The sequence below is a fragment of the Aethalodelphis obliquidens genome, unplaced genomic scaffold, assembly GCF_003676395.1.
Source record: "Aethalodelphis obliquidens isolate GAN/ISIS:26980383/991018 unplaced genomic scaffold, ASM367639v1 scaffold96, whole genome shotgun sequence".
Lineage (NCBI taxonomy): Eukaryota > Metazoa > Chordata > Mammalia > Artiodactyla > Delphinidae > Aethalodelphis > Aethalodelphis obliquidens.
Window position 1 is genome coordinate 3,902,633 of NW_020838040.1, and position 15,601 is coordinate 3,918,233.

The following is a 15,601-nucleotide window of genomic DNA, read 5'->3' on the forward strand; positions in this document are numbered from 1 at the left end:
ACACACACACACACACACACACACACACACACACACACACACACACACACACACACACACCAACTGAGCCAATTACAACTATAGGGAAGCTTCTGAACAGCCCTATGCCTGCCATAAAATCTCCTCCCTACTCAAAATCTCAGCACAGGTCTCTAGATTTAAACTCATGACTTTCTCATTTTCCTCTCCTTTCAATTTTGAATCTAGTTGCGTAGGATACCATTCAGTGCAAGAGATTTGTCTCCAAAAATAGGTTAAAATAGTGGATGTCTTAGGGGATGTATTAGAAACAAGATTAATAAGATGTGTATGTGTGTGTATGTGTCTGTGTGTATAGAGACAGAGAGAGGGAGAAAAAGAGATTTACGATAAGGAATTGGCTCATGTGATTATGGCAGCTGACAAGTGGCAAGTCCCAAGATCTGCAGTTGGTTGGGAGGCTGATGGTGTAGTTCTAGTCCACACGTGAAGGCCTGAGAACCAGGAGAGCTGACAATATAACTTTCAATCCTAAGGCTAACAGACTTGAGACCCAGAAAGAGGTGATATTTTAGCCAGAGTCCAAAGGCAGGAAAAAATTGATGTCACAGTTCAAAGGTACTCAGGCAGGAGAAGTTCCCAACTATTCCCAACTATTTGAAAGACAGACAGTCTTTTGCTCTTTTCAAGCCTTCAAATGATTGGGTGAGACCCGCCCAGATTAGAGAGAGCAATCTGCTTTACACAGTTATTGATTTAAATGTTAAACTCATTGAAACACCCCTTCATAGAAATACCCAGAATAATGTCTGACCATCACTTGGGCACTCCATGATCCAGATAATTTGACACATAAAATTAACCATTATGGGAGACAGACATAAGAGAATTAGAGTAGTTCCCAGTTTATGTGTGAGGTTTACATATGAGGAAACTGGAGCATTGACTTGGGGAGAAGGGGTGTTCTCTTCCATGACACTGCCCTTGTTCCTTGGAGAGTTCACTATTCTCCCATGGAAAATATACTCTTGGGGGTGGGGGGTGTGGGGGGGAAGGGATATACTGGGAGTTTGGGGTTAGAAGATGCAAACTGTTACATATAGAATGGATGGTCAACAAGGTCCTACTGTATAGCACAGGGAACTATATTCAATGTCCTGGGATAAGCCATAATGGAAAATAATATAAAAATGAATGTATGGGGCTTCCCTGGTGGCGCAGTGGTTGAGAGTCTGCCTGCCGATTCAGGGGACGTGGGTTCGTGTCCCAGTCCAGGAAGATACCACATGCCGTGGAGCGGCTAGGCCCATGAGACATGGCTGCTGAGCCTGTGTGTCCGGAGCCTGTGCTCTGCGACGGGAGAGGCCACAACAGTGAGAGGCCCACGTACAGCACAAAAAAAAAAAAAAAAAAAATGAATGTACGTATGTGTATAACTGAACAGTAATTAACACAACATTGTTAAGTCAAGTCAACTATACTTCAATTTATAAAAAAGAAAAGAAAATACACCCTCGGTAAAAAAAAAAAAAGCATTATTATCACTTTGATTTGCAGTCTCTGATTCTCCTCCATCTTAGGTAGGCAAAGGCCCTACATTCCTTATTGAAAGACAGAGCTGGGGGGCAAGGAGAAAGGGGGAGCATTGCCTGCAAAGACATTTCAAACATTAACTGCTTAGACCAGAATGTGTTTTGTGAGGGAAGGGGTCTTTTTCTTTTTTCATCCTCCCAGCAAAGCCTAGTACCCACTCAACCTAGTGGAGTCTGCCAGTGGACAATTCAGTAGCTTCAATTTGTACACTATATCAAAAACTCCCATTAATCTCTTATATTCTATGGCTACCACTATTTTATTATTTTCCTTTATGTCATGAATCTCTCAACTTATACCGGGCAGCAGAGTTGAAACTGAAACTGACATTTGATACCAACAAATACATTGGCTAAAACATTTCCCCCAGGTTACAAAATCAGAAGAATACTCAGGCTCAAAAAAATCCAAAGTCACTTTTATAAAGCTTCCCAACTTTAAGGTTTTTCTCTCAACTGAGTTCAGAGGGATTTATGCTTGCAAGCTTTATCTTCCTGAACAAAAATTATTGCAAAGTAAGCAGTATCTAAACAGCGTGTACAGAATTGAAAGAAAAACAAACAGAAATTAGGATAACTAAGAAATGAGACTTTCAGGGAAAAAGCTAAGCTCATATGTTATTCAAAAGAAAGAAAGCAGTTGGTGTGCCTCAGAAAAACCTCTTCAGGAATATGAAAGAAAAACAGAGCAGTATGTCACACCAGTAGGAATAAAATAGTATTCATAAATGTCCCTGATGCTTACTTAGTAAATATGATCTCTTTTGTTCAATTTTAAAAGGTAAATTTATTTAATTTTAAATACATTTTAAAATTTAATGACACACAGCATTTAAATTTACATAATATAAAATGCTGTTGATAGGATATTTGGCTTATTGTCAATAATGTTCCCAAACATCATTTATTATTAAAGGTGGATTTCCTAAGCAACTTGGCATGGGAGCATTCTAATTAAAAATTAAATCAATATTCAAATAAGTATAATCTAATAATCATTGTAATTCTCTGAAATACATTAACAGCTAGAAGAGTATCTGGTTTTATCACATTAGAAAAAAATCTTATCATCTTTATAGTAAAACTACAATGAAAATACACTCAGAAATTATCTTTATTGGAAGGCTATCTGAGTAATACTTTTGAAGTAAAGTGGTTGCATGTGTGCCTTTTTCTTCTTAACAGAAGGTAGAAATTACAACAGTGATAAACCAGCAAGGGAAGTAAGGGGATCCAAAGAGTAAAAGAAGGTTTGGAGTAGGGCTGGAGCAAAGGGTTTCTAAAGTCCCTTGAAGTCTTCAAACACAGTGATTTTAAGAACCAAAAGAGTTCTTAACCTAAATCATCAGAATTACCAAAGCAAGGATATTTTAGGTGAAATAGGGCAAAACAATTATTGAGGGCATAGAGACTCTGGATCCAGACTACCTGAGTCCAAGACCCACTTCCACCAGTTATTAGCTCCTGACTTTAGATAAGTTATTTATCCTTTATGTAACTCAGTTACCTTATGAATAAAAAAAAGAATTAGCATATCAACACTTAAAGGGTCATTGTAGGGATTAAATGAGGTAATACATGTAAAGTCCTGGGTGGCACCTGACACATAATATATAGTCAACTGACTTAAGCTGTTATTTGGATGTTAAGCTGCCATACATTAGGGGACTGAAAAGGGTCAGAGTGATAATCCTGAGCCTGCTGCTTAATCCTGTGTGACTTTGGACATGTTATTTAACCACTCTGAACCCCTACCTTCTCATCTTCAAATAAGGTAACTCAGTGTTTATGCCACAGGTTTCTAAGAGGGTTAAATGAGATAATGAGGGATGAGTTCATAACTAAGGAGTCAGGTTAAGTGTGGGCTCCCCCAAGAAGGGACACATATACCCCAATTGTGACATAAGGCCTTGGTACTCTCTGCTCTGCCTTTAACAATGACTTTTAATCATGTACTGCCTTTTTGCCCCTAAGCTTATAGCTTATTGGAAATATTTAAGAAAACGGTATTCTTTTTTTTTTTTTTTTGCATGAAGTTAAAAGCAAAAGGCAGTGCTTCCAAAGGTCTCCCAGTGATATGAGTTGGTTTGTCAAGTACTGCAGCTTTCAGGCACCAAAGTAAAGGGGCCACACGTGTTTATCTCATTTTCTTGTCTGGGTGAATTTAGTTTATGAAATATAGTCAAATGCAAGTGAGCTAATTGCCTGTGCCTCGTGGAAAAGAAATGTAAAGGATCTTGCCCTCTCTGTTTTCCCCCTCACACTACACTCCTTAAAATGGTGACATCATTTAGAACAAGATGCACCTTCTACTAGCTATGGAATATGGCAACAAGTGAAATGACATTTGATCATAGCTCTAAAGACCAGTGTGTCTCAAACCAGACTGACACAGAAAACGCTAGGAAGAGAAATTCTGACCCGGGTGTATGGTGAGGCTTTGATTTGTCTGATCTGACTGTTAATGAGTATAATTCTGAGTCATCTGTGTCATTTGGACACTTTCTCTGCAGAGGAAACACAGCCAGACCTTTCCTCACAGGCCAAGTGTCGGCTAGGGGAAAGGATTTCAACTGGTACTGACTTGGACATGTTTCCAAACAGAATCAAAGCAAACCCATTGTGGAATTTGGAAGAGAACCCCAATCTCTGCAGTCTCCCTTGGGACTTGCTCCATCTGTGTCTCCCTTTGATGTGTTCAGGTACATTAAACAGGTGAAGGGAGGGGATAGCTTTATCCAGAGGATTTAGGTATTAAGCTAGCCTTAGCAGAGAGCAAGGTGGCAGAAAAATGGATACGTCAGAGATTGGCAAATTCTGCTTCTCTCATTTACAAATATGAAGGCAGTGTCTCAGGCCACTGCTTCTGTCTGAATCACTTACACTTCACCTGGCTAAAGTCTTTCTCCTTTGATGAGACCTCTCTCCACACCTGACCTCCAAGCTAAGTTAGACCTTATGTCTATACACTCTGTGTCGTAGGCAGAAATCTAAGATGCCCCCTAAGATTCTCATCTTAACATCTATGTCATGAATAATCCCTGGGACCTTTGAACATGATGAGGTAGTCTCTTCTGTGATGAGGTTCTGTTCCAGGGCACAATCCACTTTGAGAAGGTAGATTCTCTTGAATGGACATGACCTAATCAGGAGATCCTTTAAAGGGACCAGGATCTTCCTGAAGAAAGATATTCAAATCACGTGAGATACTTAGCATGAGAGATTATCCACTGCTGGCTTTGAAGATGGAAGAGTCCACACACATTGCCTAGAATGTGGGCTGAGAGAGGCCCCAGTTTACAGCCAGCAAAAAAAAAAAAAAAAACTCCTTTTTCCTCCAGCTGTAAGGCATTGAATCAACCATATTAGTCTGGAAAAGAATCCTAACTCAGATGAGAATGCAGCCTACTGCTGCCTTGATTTAGTCTTATGAGACCCTGGGCAGAGAACCTAGTCCTGCCATGTCTGGATTTCTGACTTACCAAATGTTGACCTAATAAGTGGTTGTTGTTCTAAGCTACTGAATTTTTGGTAATTATGCAGCAATACAGAACTAATATGCTCCCATAGGGTCCTGTACTTACCTTTCAGAAACTTATCTAAGCTCTGTGAAGGCAGGGACCCTATCTCTTATTCACTCTTCTGTCCCTAGCACCCAGCCTAGTGCCCAGAATATACTAAATGCTCAATGAATACTTGTTAATGAATAATTGCATACATTAACCCATCCTTTTAAATCACAGTATTTTCAATTAAATAAATCAAAGTATTTCTATCATGAAGTTTGAGAGGGATGCTGTTTTAATTTACATTAAATTATATTATTTCCATCACTTTTTTTGATCTAATGTGTTTTATTGATTACTTTCATTCATTTAAACAAGACAACAAGACTGAGACCATTCACATGCAGAGTCAAGAGGCATAGCCATCATCTGTGGAATTCATCCCGCCCACTCCTTGTTTACCAGCCCCTAGGTTCTGCACTCAAGTTTTGAACAGCATACTGCATGCATGCAAAATGAGTTTCCATGGGTGTTCCAGGGCACTTGAAGCAAAATGATATATGATGTTTCCCTTAAGAAGCCTTTTATTTTCTCTCCCTTTCCCTCCCTAACATTCCTTTCTCATCTGCCCTGTGATTGTTAACTCAACCACACCAAGGTATATCTACCTTCATACTCTCAGCCCTGCCACTGCCCAAGCCTACTCTACATTGTCTCTGATCGTGGGATTGTCCTCTGTGTGACCTATGACATGTTCGCTGCATGAAAAAATGTCATCTCATCCAAGATCCATGTTAAATGCTGACTCTACTGTAAAACTCTCCTAGGTCTTCCTTCGTCTTTTTGTTTGTTTGGTTTTGTTTTTGTTTTTTGCGGTACGCGGGCCTCTCACTGCTGTGGCCTCTCCCCTTGCGGAGCAACAGGCTCCGGACGCGCAGGCTCAGCGGCCATGGCCCACGGGCCCAGCCGCTCCGCGGCACGTGGGATCCTCCCAGACCGGGGCACGAACCTCTGTCCCCTGCATCGGCAGGCGGACTCTCAACCACTGCGCCACCAGGGAAGCCCCTTCATCTTTATTTTATATATAGTACTTCTGTTTCAGTGATGCCTATTCTGTAAGAGAGCTAACTGTTTACACACATATGAAACCCCCTCCGGACCATGAGTCCTTCAGGGTTGGGAATAAGCCCCCATATCCAGCCGAGTGCCAGTTCCAATTGTTTCTATATTCACCTATCATTTTATCTTTGAAAATGATTTAAGGCTAGACCTTCAAAGAGCATTGATGTGTTAAATAGGGAACCTTGAAAACAGTAAGACTTACTCTCTGTTTTAAGGGGAAAACTGTTTTGTGACACTGAGACATTTACCCACTTTTGAAGGAGGCAAATGAATGGACATTGGTGAGTCTTGTCTCATTTCATGAGATTTGGGTCCCCTCAAAACTTCCAACAGAAGCTTATTAGCCTCAGAAATATATTTTAAACGTCAAAAAATATAGTGAGGGCTTCCCTGGTGGCACAGTGGTGAGAGTCCGCCTGCCGATTCAGGGGACGCGGGTTCGAGCCCCGGTCTGGGAAGATCCCACATGCCGCGGAGCGGCTAGGCCCGTGAGCCATGGCCGCTGAGCCTGCGCGTCCGGAGCCTGTGCTCTGCAATGGGAGAGGCCACAACAGTGAGAGGCCCGCATATCGCAAAAAAAAAAAAAATATATATATATATATATATATATATATATATATATATATATATATATATAGTGACATTGCAATATTGCTCTGTTATATACCTGATGGGGATCAGGCAGTGAAATATAGAGATCAGGGAGATAATCGTGACTTGATACAGATGGACATTAATGTATTTGGGCATGCAATGTGGAACAAAGGTTTAATTTTATGTTTTTCTAAATAGAAAAAGTAATTTTATTGAAAAAAACTATATAATTTTAACAGGAACTTACTATGTGTCAAGTGCATTTCAGGCTTTATTTAATTTAAACTTCATGGCACATCTGAGGTAGGTAAATGATATTACTTCCATTTTATAGGTTAAGCCAGTGAGGCTTGGAAAGTTATAATTAGTCCAAGGTCACATGGCTAGTCAATGTCAGAGCTGGCACTCAAACCCCAGGCTGACTATGCTATCTACCCATGGGAGGTGAAAAAGATATAACTCTACACTGATGCAGTGGGGTTCCCTGGGTTCCTAAATCACCTGGTAAAAGACAAAGGACAAGGGAATTCCAGCTGGGGCGCTGCTTTATGGAATCAGATGCTTAATAAATTGTACCCCTCACCCAGTAAAGAGAACTTGGATTAGCCTCTCTCGGCTAAAAATTGTCAGAGAATAAATACTCCATTCTCCTTCCACTGTTCCAGTACAGGGTTTCTCAGCTTAGCTTTATTTACATTTTGTTGTGGGAAACTGTCCTGCACACTGTACTCAACTGAAATTTAGCAGCATCCAGTGCCTCTACACACTAGAAGCCAGTAGCACAAGTAATGACAGTAACGACAACCAAATTGTCTCCAGATATTGCCATATATCCCTGACTAGGGTGGGATCAGGGTGGCAAAATCACCTTAGGTTGAGAACCACAGTCCAAGTAGAACAAGCACTGAAACAGGAATCAAAAGATTTGGGTTCAAGTTCTCCTGCAAATCCTATCTTTCTGAACCTTGGTCTCCACATCCAAAAAATATTGTATGTGTTCTCTCTAGATCCTAGGACTCCTGTAACAGCAAAAATACAAAATTAAAATAAGATAATGTCTGTTAAAAGAGCAGCAGTAGGAATAGTATTATTTTAGCTCCCTGCAAGAATTATATAGAGTTTAGAAAGAGCTGTAATACGGGAAATGCACTGGACTGGATGTTGGAAAAACTGGCTTCTGTTCCTCGCTCTGCCTCTAGCTGTGTTTCTTGGAAAGGTCACTTCACGTCACCTTCCTGAGACTATAGTTAAAATGTGTATTATTATTGTCATTACGGATATTATTATTAATTTGCCTTGAAACTTTCCTTCTTTACGCAGCAGTGCCACATTTCTTTTGGAAAATTATTTTTCCCTCATTAGATGTAGTCACAGTGGGATGGTAAACCCAGGTGCTGCCCCCTATCAGAGAAACCCAACAGGCAGATCCTTCCTCTCATCACCTCTGCATGGTCATGGGGCCAACATGTGACCCAAGCTCAACCTATGTGCTGCTCCTGTCCAGAGCTTTGTTTCCTGATCAGGGGAGACATGCATGGAAGTCTTACTTGAATCCCACTGCACCCTTCCTAGGAGACTGTTCCTATGGTTTTGCCTTCTTGCCTTCCGCAGTTGCCTTCTTCCATGCCTGCTTCTTCAGTTTTCCTCTCAATTCCATGAACTCCTCATATCTTTCTGGATCAGAGCATGCTGATTGACCCTGATTATGTGTTCTCCCCTTCTTCCATAGGAATAGTACCCCAATTTTTACTTTGGCACATTGCCAGCAAGAATAAAACTTTTATATCTCAGGTTCTTTAGGCAGGTAGGTTGAGCTGTATGATTCAGTTTTGGTTAATGGAGTGTAAGCAGAAGTGATGTGTGCAAATTCTGAAAAGTGTCCTCAAGAGGAAAGGCCATGCTATCTTTTTTCCTTCTTTTTTCCTACTGATTGGAAGGTAGACATAATGACTGGAGCTCCAACAATCATCTTGGACCACAAGGTAATCTTGGGAATGTGGAAAATTTTCATGGTAGAAGTATCTTGATTCCCTGGCCAGAGCACTATGCCAGACCTGGATTGATTATTTCTAAAATTTTTGAACTTGAAGGAAAGAAACCTTTGTCTTGGTTACTAGGGTTAGTACCTCTGTTCCTTGCACTGATCCTAATGAACTCACACTTTTGCTTCAGTTAACTCTGGTTATTGTCTATTGCTTATGCCTCTTTCAGGTGACAGTGATCAAAAATTCAATTCAAACTGGCTTAAACAATAAGAAAAAAAAAATTTGCTTACAAAACTGCAAAGTTGTGAGGTAGCCCAGGCTTCAGGCAAAATTCAATCAACATTTCATACAGTATCACTGGAGATCAAGTTTCTCTCCCATGCTCCTCTCCAGGATTTCAACTTCACTTTCAATTCCCATATGTTGCTTTCTTTGCAGCTTCAGCAACACTTTGTGAACTGGTGAGAAAGGTTGAAGCAGTTTAATACCTTACATTTTCACTCCTCCTCATTGGGGAATAACAAAGGGTCTCTCGCACAATAGTCCCTCCAAAAAATGAGAGAGGCTTGCCTTCAAAAAAAAAAAAAAAGGAAGAAACATCAGGAATATATCTTCTCATTTGGATGGCTCTCACTAGCTTAGGAGCCCATCCCTGAGCCAGTCCCTGTGGACAAGGGATTAGAGCTATTGATTGGCTTCTATTAATCAGGCCCCAGTCCCAAGACTGGAAAGTGGGTCATTCCTGCAGAAACCGTATAGCTTAGAAGAAGTGAGGTGGTTCTCAAAGCAAAAGATAGACTTACTTATCTATAAAACAGGAATAGCAATATATATCCTGCCTACCTGAAAAGGTTAAGATGATTAAATCCAATAATTCAGGTGAATTTTTGAAAATTATGAATTACTACATAAATAGGAGTTATTATTATTGGTATTAGACTGCATTGGTCTCTCTTATATGTTTTTTTCCATTAAATTTTCTCAGAGTTTATGGCACTACAGTTGACCCTTGAACAATGCAGGAGTTAGGGGCACAGGCCCTCCATGCAGCTGAAAATCCACGTATAACTTAGAGTCAGCCCTCTGTATCCATTGTTCCTCCATACACAGGATTCTACATCTGCAGATTCAGCCATCTGCGGGTCGCATAGGACTGTAATATTTATTATTGAAAAAAATCCACGTATTAGTGGACCCACACAGTTCAAACTCGTGTCGTTCAAGGGTCAACTGTACTTTTAGAGTAACAGCAATCTACAATTTTATAGACTTCCTCACTTTTTGAGGGAAAACATTTATAATATTATAATTTAATCGTTTCAACTACAAATTGAAAACATCTCCTCCATTTCCTCCTATTGTAGCCTTATAACTACAGCAGAGGCATGTTCTTTATTTCTTTTAAAACTTTGGATGTGAGTCACTGACTCAAAGTTTTTGAGATAAGAATATAACCAGAAAATAAGGATGAGAAGGTGCTACTGCCCTCTACTCTTTTCCCCTTTTTAAGCCCAGACTATTCATTTAAGACACAATTACAACCACATTACACATGGGAATAAAAGTCTTCAATGACTTCCCACAGCTTTGGGGTAAATGCAAGCGTGGCTCGTGGGACCCTGCGTCAAGTGACCCTGGCTACCCCTCCACAACATCTCACCTCTCTCCCCTTACCCTGTCCTCTGTGGCCAGTCATATTGAGCCCCTCTAGGCTCCTCACTTGTGCCTCAGTCTCTCTTTACCCAGAGCTCAATGTTCCCCATGCCTGTGACACCCTTGCCAATCACAAAGCACCTACCAGCACCACCAACAGGCCCACTAATTTGTTACTCCTACTTCCAGACTTAGCTTAGATATCATTTTCTCAGGGCAGCTCCCACTTTGGAGACATGCGACATAAGAGGGTCTGCCATTACTGGCTCATTATCATATTATGCTTCTACTTTAAAAATCCTAGTCGTCATTTTTTTAATGCCTGTGTTTCCTAATATTTCCCCAAAACCCCTGAGTTCAGAGGTTATTTATTTTTCAACACTGTATCCTCAAAGTTTGCATAGTATTCAAAACATAATGGTACTAAGAAAATATGTATTGAATCAGTTAATCAACGAATCCACAAAGGCTCATAGAGTTTATTTCTAGAACTCAGAACTGTAGTAAACTACATAAGAAAATGAAATATCACAAATGGCCACCTACTAACAGTTGGAAAAATGAATAGGCACTTTGATGAAGCCTTCAGAGGATGAAGAATTGTTGAGCATTAAGTTATATTTATGACAACCTCAGTTTGATGTGCTGTGTGTACATCTGTGACCCTTACCTTTTAGAATTTGAACCTGTTACAATTTGTTTGATTTCACAATGGTGTCATCTTTAAAAGTGATTTTTTTTTTCTTATACAAGGGATTAAGGATTATTTCTTCTTTTGTTAACATTTATCAGCATTTCCTGAGATAACTTGATAACTGCCTGGGCTCAAAGTCTCAGTGCCTATACTCAGTGAAATCTTAAAATATCTACAATTCAGCAAACCAAATCTAGCCCTGGGAGGTGAGGATCCATGTCTTGGTTCTTCTGTCTCAGGCCTCTATGGAATGGGGGGTGGGGGGGTTGGAGAAACACAGCAATGAGGCAAAGGTGGGAGGTAGGAACAAGCAGCCCAGAACAGATCATAAAGCAACTCTGGGATGTTAAAAGATATTGAAACTGCCATCAATTTCAGTTCAATATAAGATAGTTTTTCTTTGTCAAAGCTCTGCCTCTAAAATGGGACATAAGAGTTTCCTAACACTAGGACAGGAATTTAACAATGATGGATGGATGTTCCTAAAAAACCATAAAAAGACAATCTGAATAATAAGGTTGACTCTCAGACTGATTCTTCAGAAGTCTCTTGTGAGCCTTTAAATCTACTTTAAAAGAGTAGCATTTTAAGTTGATTTAGTGAGATGGCTAAAACTTAATTAGTTATCAAATAATTACCTAATGGACCTTTTTTGAGGTATAAGGTTGAGCTACATCTCTAGCTGCAATACAATTAATTTAAAATTTTATAAGCCATGAAAGGTAATCACATCCTTATGAATCAACTAAGGTAGGAAGATAATATTTAGATGCTGCACTGACACCAAGACACCTAAAGCAGGTTAATTGGGTGGCAATTAGTAAGAAGAGTGCTAATCACCATATTAGTCTTCTATTATGCAAATGAAATTACATTTCAATTAACAGTTAAGAAACCAAACAATTCAAAATGTATGGGCAATAACAGCAATTGGCATGTTTCATAGAAGCCAAAGAAAAACTCTCCGGAATGAGACAGTTTAATCTTGCTCTCAATTCAACAAGACTGGTATCATTTTCCCACTTTTTGCATGAATTTAGAAGTACAGCCCAATATTTTAGAATTGACACCTGCCATACCAAAGGTAATTTATAATAGTATATTCCAGAATTATATATGAAAGAAGAAACTCATTTAGTTGTGTTCTCTCCTTTATTAAGAGGAAACTAGGACTAAGAAAGCATGAATGACTTGATTAAGTTCAAACGGTTAGTTAGTGACAAATCCAGGTCGTGACAAATCCAGTTAGTGACAAATCCAGGTCGTGACAAAACGGTTAGTTAGTGACAAATCCAGGTTAGTGACAAAACAGAGTACTGTTACATGAACACTATATGACTGCCAAGAGTAAAACATTAATTATCGTCAATAATAGAGTACAAATTTTAAGAGTCTGGCATTTGGAGACATACCCATCTGGGTCTTTCACTTACTAGCTGTGTGACTTTGTGCAAGTTACTTAACCTCTCTAAGCTTAAATTTCCTAACCTGTAAAGTGAGGATAAGTGTACCCACTTCATTCTATTGGAGGTGTTTATTGAAATAAATCAAGCAGAGTTTGGCTCAATGACTAGCATATAGTAAACACCCTCAAAATATTACCTATTATTATTAGCACTGGTTTTATAAGAGAATGCATTGATATAATTTGAGGGTCTTAGAAAAGTAATCCTTTCCCTCCCAGGAAGTCATATTGCTTAAAATCTTCTCATTAAAGATTTTTTTTAAAATTTTTGATTATTAATTAAGTGAAAATGTCTTTGGAAGCAATAACGCTGCACTCTATTTTCAGCTCACACCTTAGCAGAAATCAAGGTGCTAATGGTAACTAAAGACAAGGGTCCAGTGACTTCAGACTTCTGGGATAGAATGCATGAGTGACTCAACAGGCAAGTAAAATGGGGTACAGAGATGTTGAAAAGGGAAATAGAAGCATACAAAGTAAATGTTACTGTCTTTCTCATTTTGCCAAGGATGTCTCACTGGGAAAATCTAGATCAAAAACTTGCCTCTAGGAGTACAACCACTGACATGGGAAATATCAGGTTTGGTGGTTTTGTTTTCAAGCTGTGTAAATATAAGTAAAGATAAATAGTGATTTTAGTTATTTTGACCAATATAAATGACTTGGCTAAAACCACACACATTTGAGGCAAAGGAAATCGGGTTGGTCATGCTTCTGTTTTTGCCTGAATTATCAGTATAAATACAATTTCCATTGTTGGCAGGGATCTGATGTATTATAAAGAACTCTGCCCATGAGTGAAAGTGACAGAGGAGAAATAAGCAGCTGAGGCTTTGCAGTGTTTTCTCTGCACGTGTAGGAAAGTGGCCATTTGAAAATCTTGTAAAAACCATGGCTTACATGATTGTAACAATGGATCAGATTCAAGAAGAGAAAGGGGGAAGTTGGCTCAAAAACTCCTTAAAGAAAGTAGCACATTTTGAATAATGTATCTATAACTACATTTTCACTCAACATTTGCATTGCTCAAGGCCAAATAAAACTGGAAGTTTTAAATGTAGTGTCAGTAGGATTCACTGGTGTTTACTTCCCTGACTTTATTCTACTTTTTCAGCTTTCTTCAGATCCCACCTCTCACCCTCAGTTATTCTTCAGATTCATTCAGTTTGCCTTATGCCAACTTCGTCTCTAGAAATACACCATACCAGATATCTGCACAACTTTCCTGATTGAAACAACTAAAAAGACCCTAGGGTGGCCCCCATGATTTCTGCTTCCTGATACTTATACCCTTGTGTAATCCCCTCACCTTTAGTGTGGACAGGATCAGTGATTTGCTTCTCACCAAAAATCACTTCTGTGATTATGTTACATAAGATTGTAACATTCATGTTGCTAGGAAACAATTTCCCTTGCTGACTTTGATTAAGTAAATAGCCATGTCAAGGAGATCCATGAGGTAAGGAACTGAGGACTGTCTGTAGGCAATGACCAGCTAGGAAGTTAGGGCAGCCTGTGCTTGAAAACCAGCAGGAAACTGAAGCCCTCAGTTCAGTATCACTCAAGCACCTGAGTCCTGCTAATGACCACAGGAGCTTAGAAGTGGGTCCTGCTCCAGTTGAGTCTTCAGATGAGAACTTGGTTGACAACTTGATTGCAACCTTGTAGAGAATTCAGCTAAGCTAAGTTTCTCATGACCTACAGAAACTGTGAGATAATAAATGTGTGTTGTTTTAATCCACAGATAACTGATATAGTCTATTGAATAAATTATTATAAAAATTATTTTTAATGTGTTGCTGAGTGTTAAAAAGTAAGGAAGCCACAGACCTGAAAAACAAAGTAAAAATAAAAACCTTAGGAGATAAATTAGCCTTAAAGCCAGATTTCACTGTGAGGATTTCATACCCTCGAAATGTTGAGTTTTGCTTTGACTATTGCATGGGGCACTGAGGGAAAAAACAAAAAATGAAAAAACTCTAGGGATTTGTCAAATAGGGAAATATAATTTCCCTTAACAAAAGCTAGCTATGTCTGTATGTAAGGAAAAATAAGAAATAAGCAGCCAAAAAACAAAGAAAGAATATAATAAGGAAAACTGTTTTTCTCAAATTTGACAGTGGAATAAATAAAACAAATAATCACTCCTGGCAATTCATAAATTCAAGCCAGTATTATGTGGGTTTGGGGCCTAAATTTATCTTACTTATGTAGTCCAAAAAATCTCAGTTTGGTTTAAAGTAATCAGGATATGTTAGTCAACCAGAAGATAGAACTGAATGTTAATCCTATTAAGCGAAACTGAACTTGAAACTAGGCACTAAGGGATTGCAATAGATAAAATTCTGAGGAAAATAAGCAGTACACAATAAAAAAATTTACAATAATACATAAGGAAATAAAGTACAATGAAGGAGAACCAGCAGAAACAATATCAGTGCAAATAGAAACACAAAAACTGCAGACATAAGTATTTTCAGTTATAGAAATTAGATAATAATGTTTAATAAATTTTAAAAGACTATAAAAACTTGAAAATATAAACAGAGAACACAAAAAGTATACAAGCTATTGGAGAAATAAGAAAATAGATTTTATAGAAATGAATCACATTAAATATATTAGATGAAGAGAGAATTAGTGAACTAAAAAATAACTCTGAATAAATATGCACATTGCAACCCAGTGAAGAGAAGACAATGGAATTAGTGACATAGAAAACAGAGTGAGTCAATCTAACCTATTATCATGTTATAAAAAAATTAGTGGGATGCAATTAAAGCAGAACTTTAGAAAAATATATGGCCTTAAACCCTTAAATTACAAAATAAAAATGTTTCAAAATTTATGAACCTAGCATCTAGTATGCAAAGTTATAAAAATTACTTCAAGATAAACCCAAAGAAAGTAGAAAGAAAGATGAAACACAAATTCAGTGAAATTAAAAAAATAAACATATACTAAAAGGATCATTAAATCCAAAATAAGTTCTTTTTAAGAGATAATAAGCT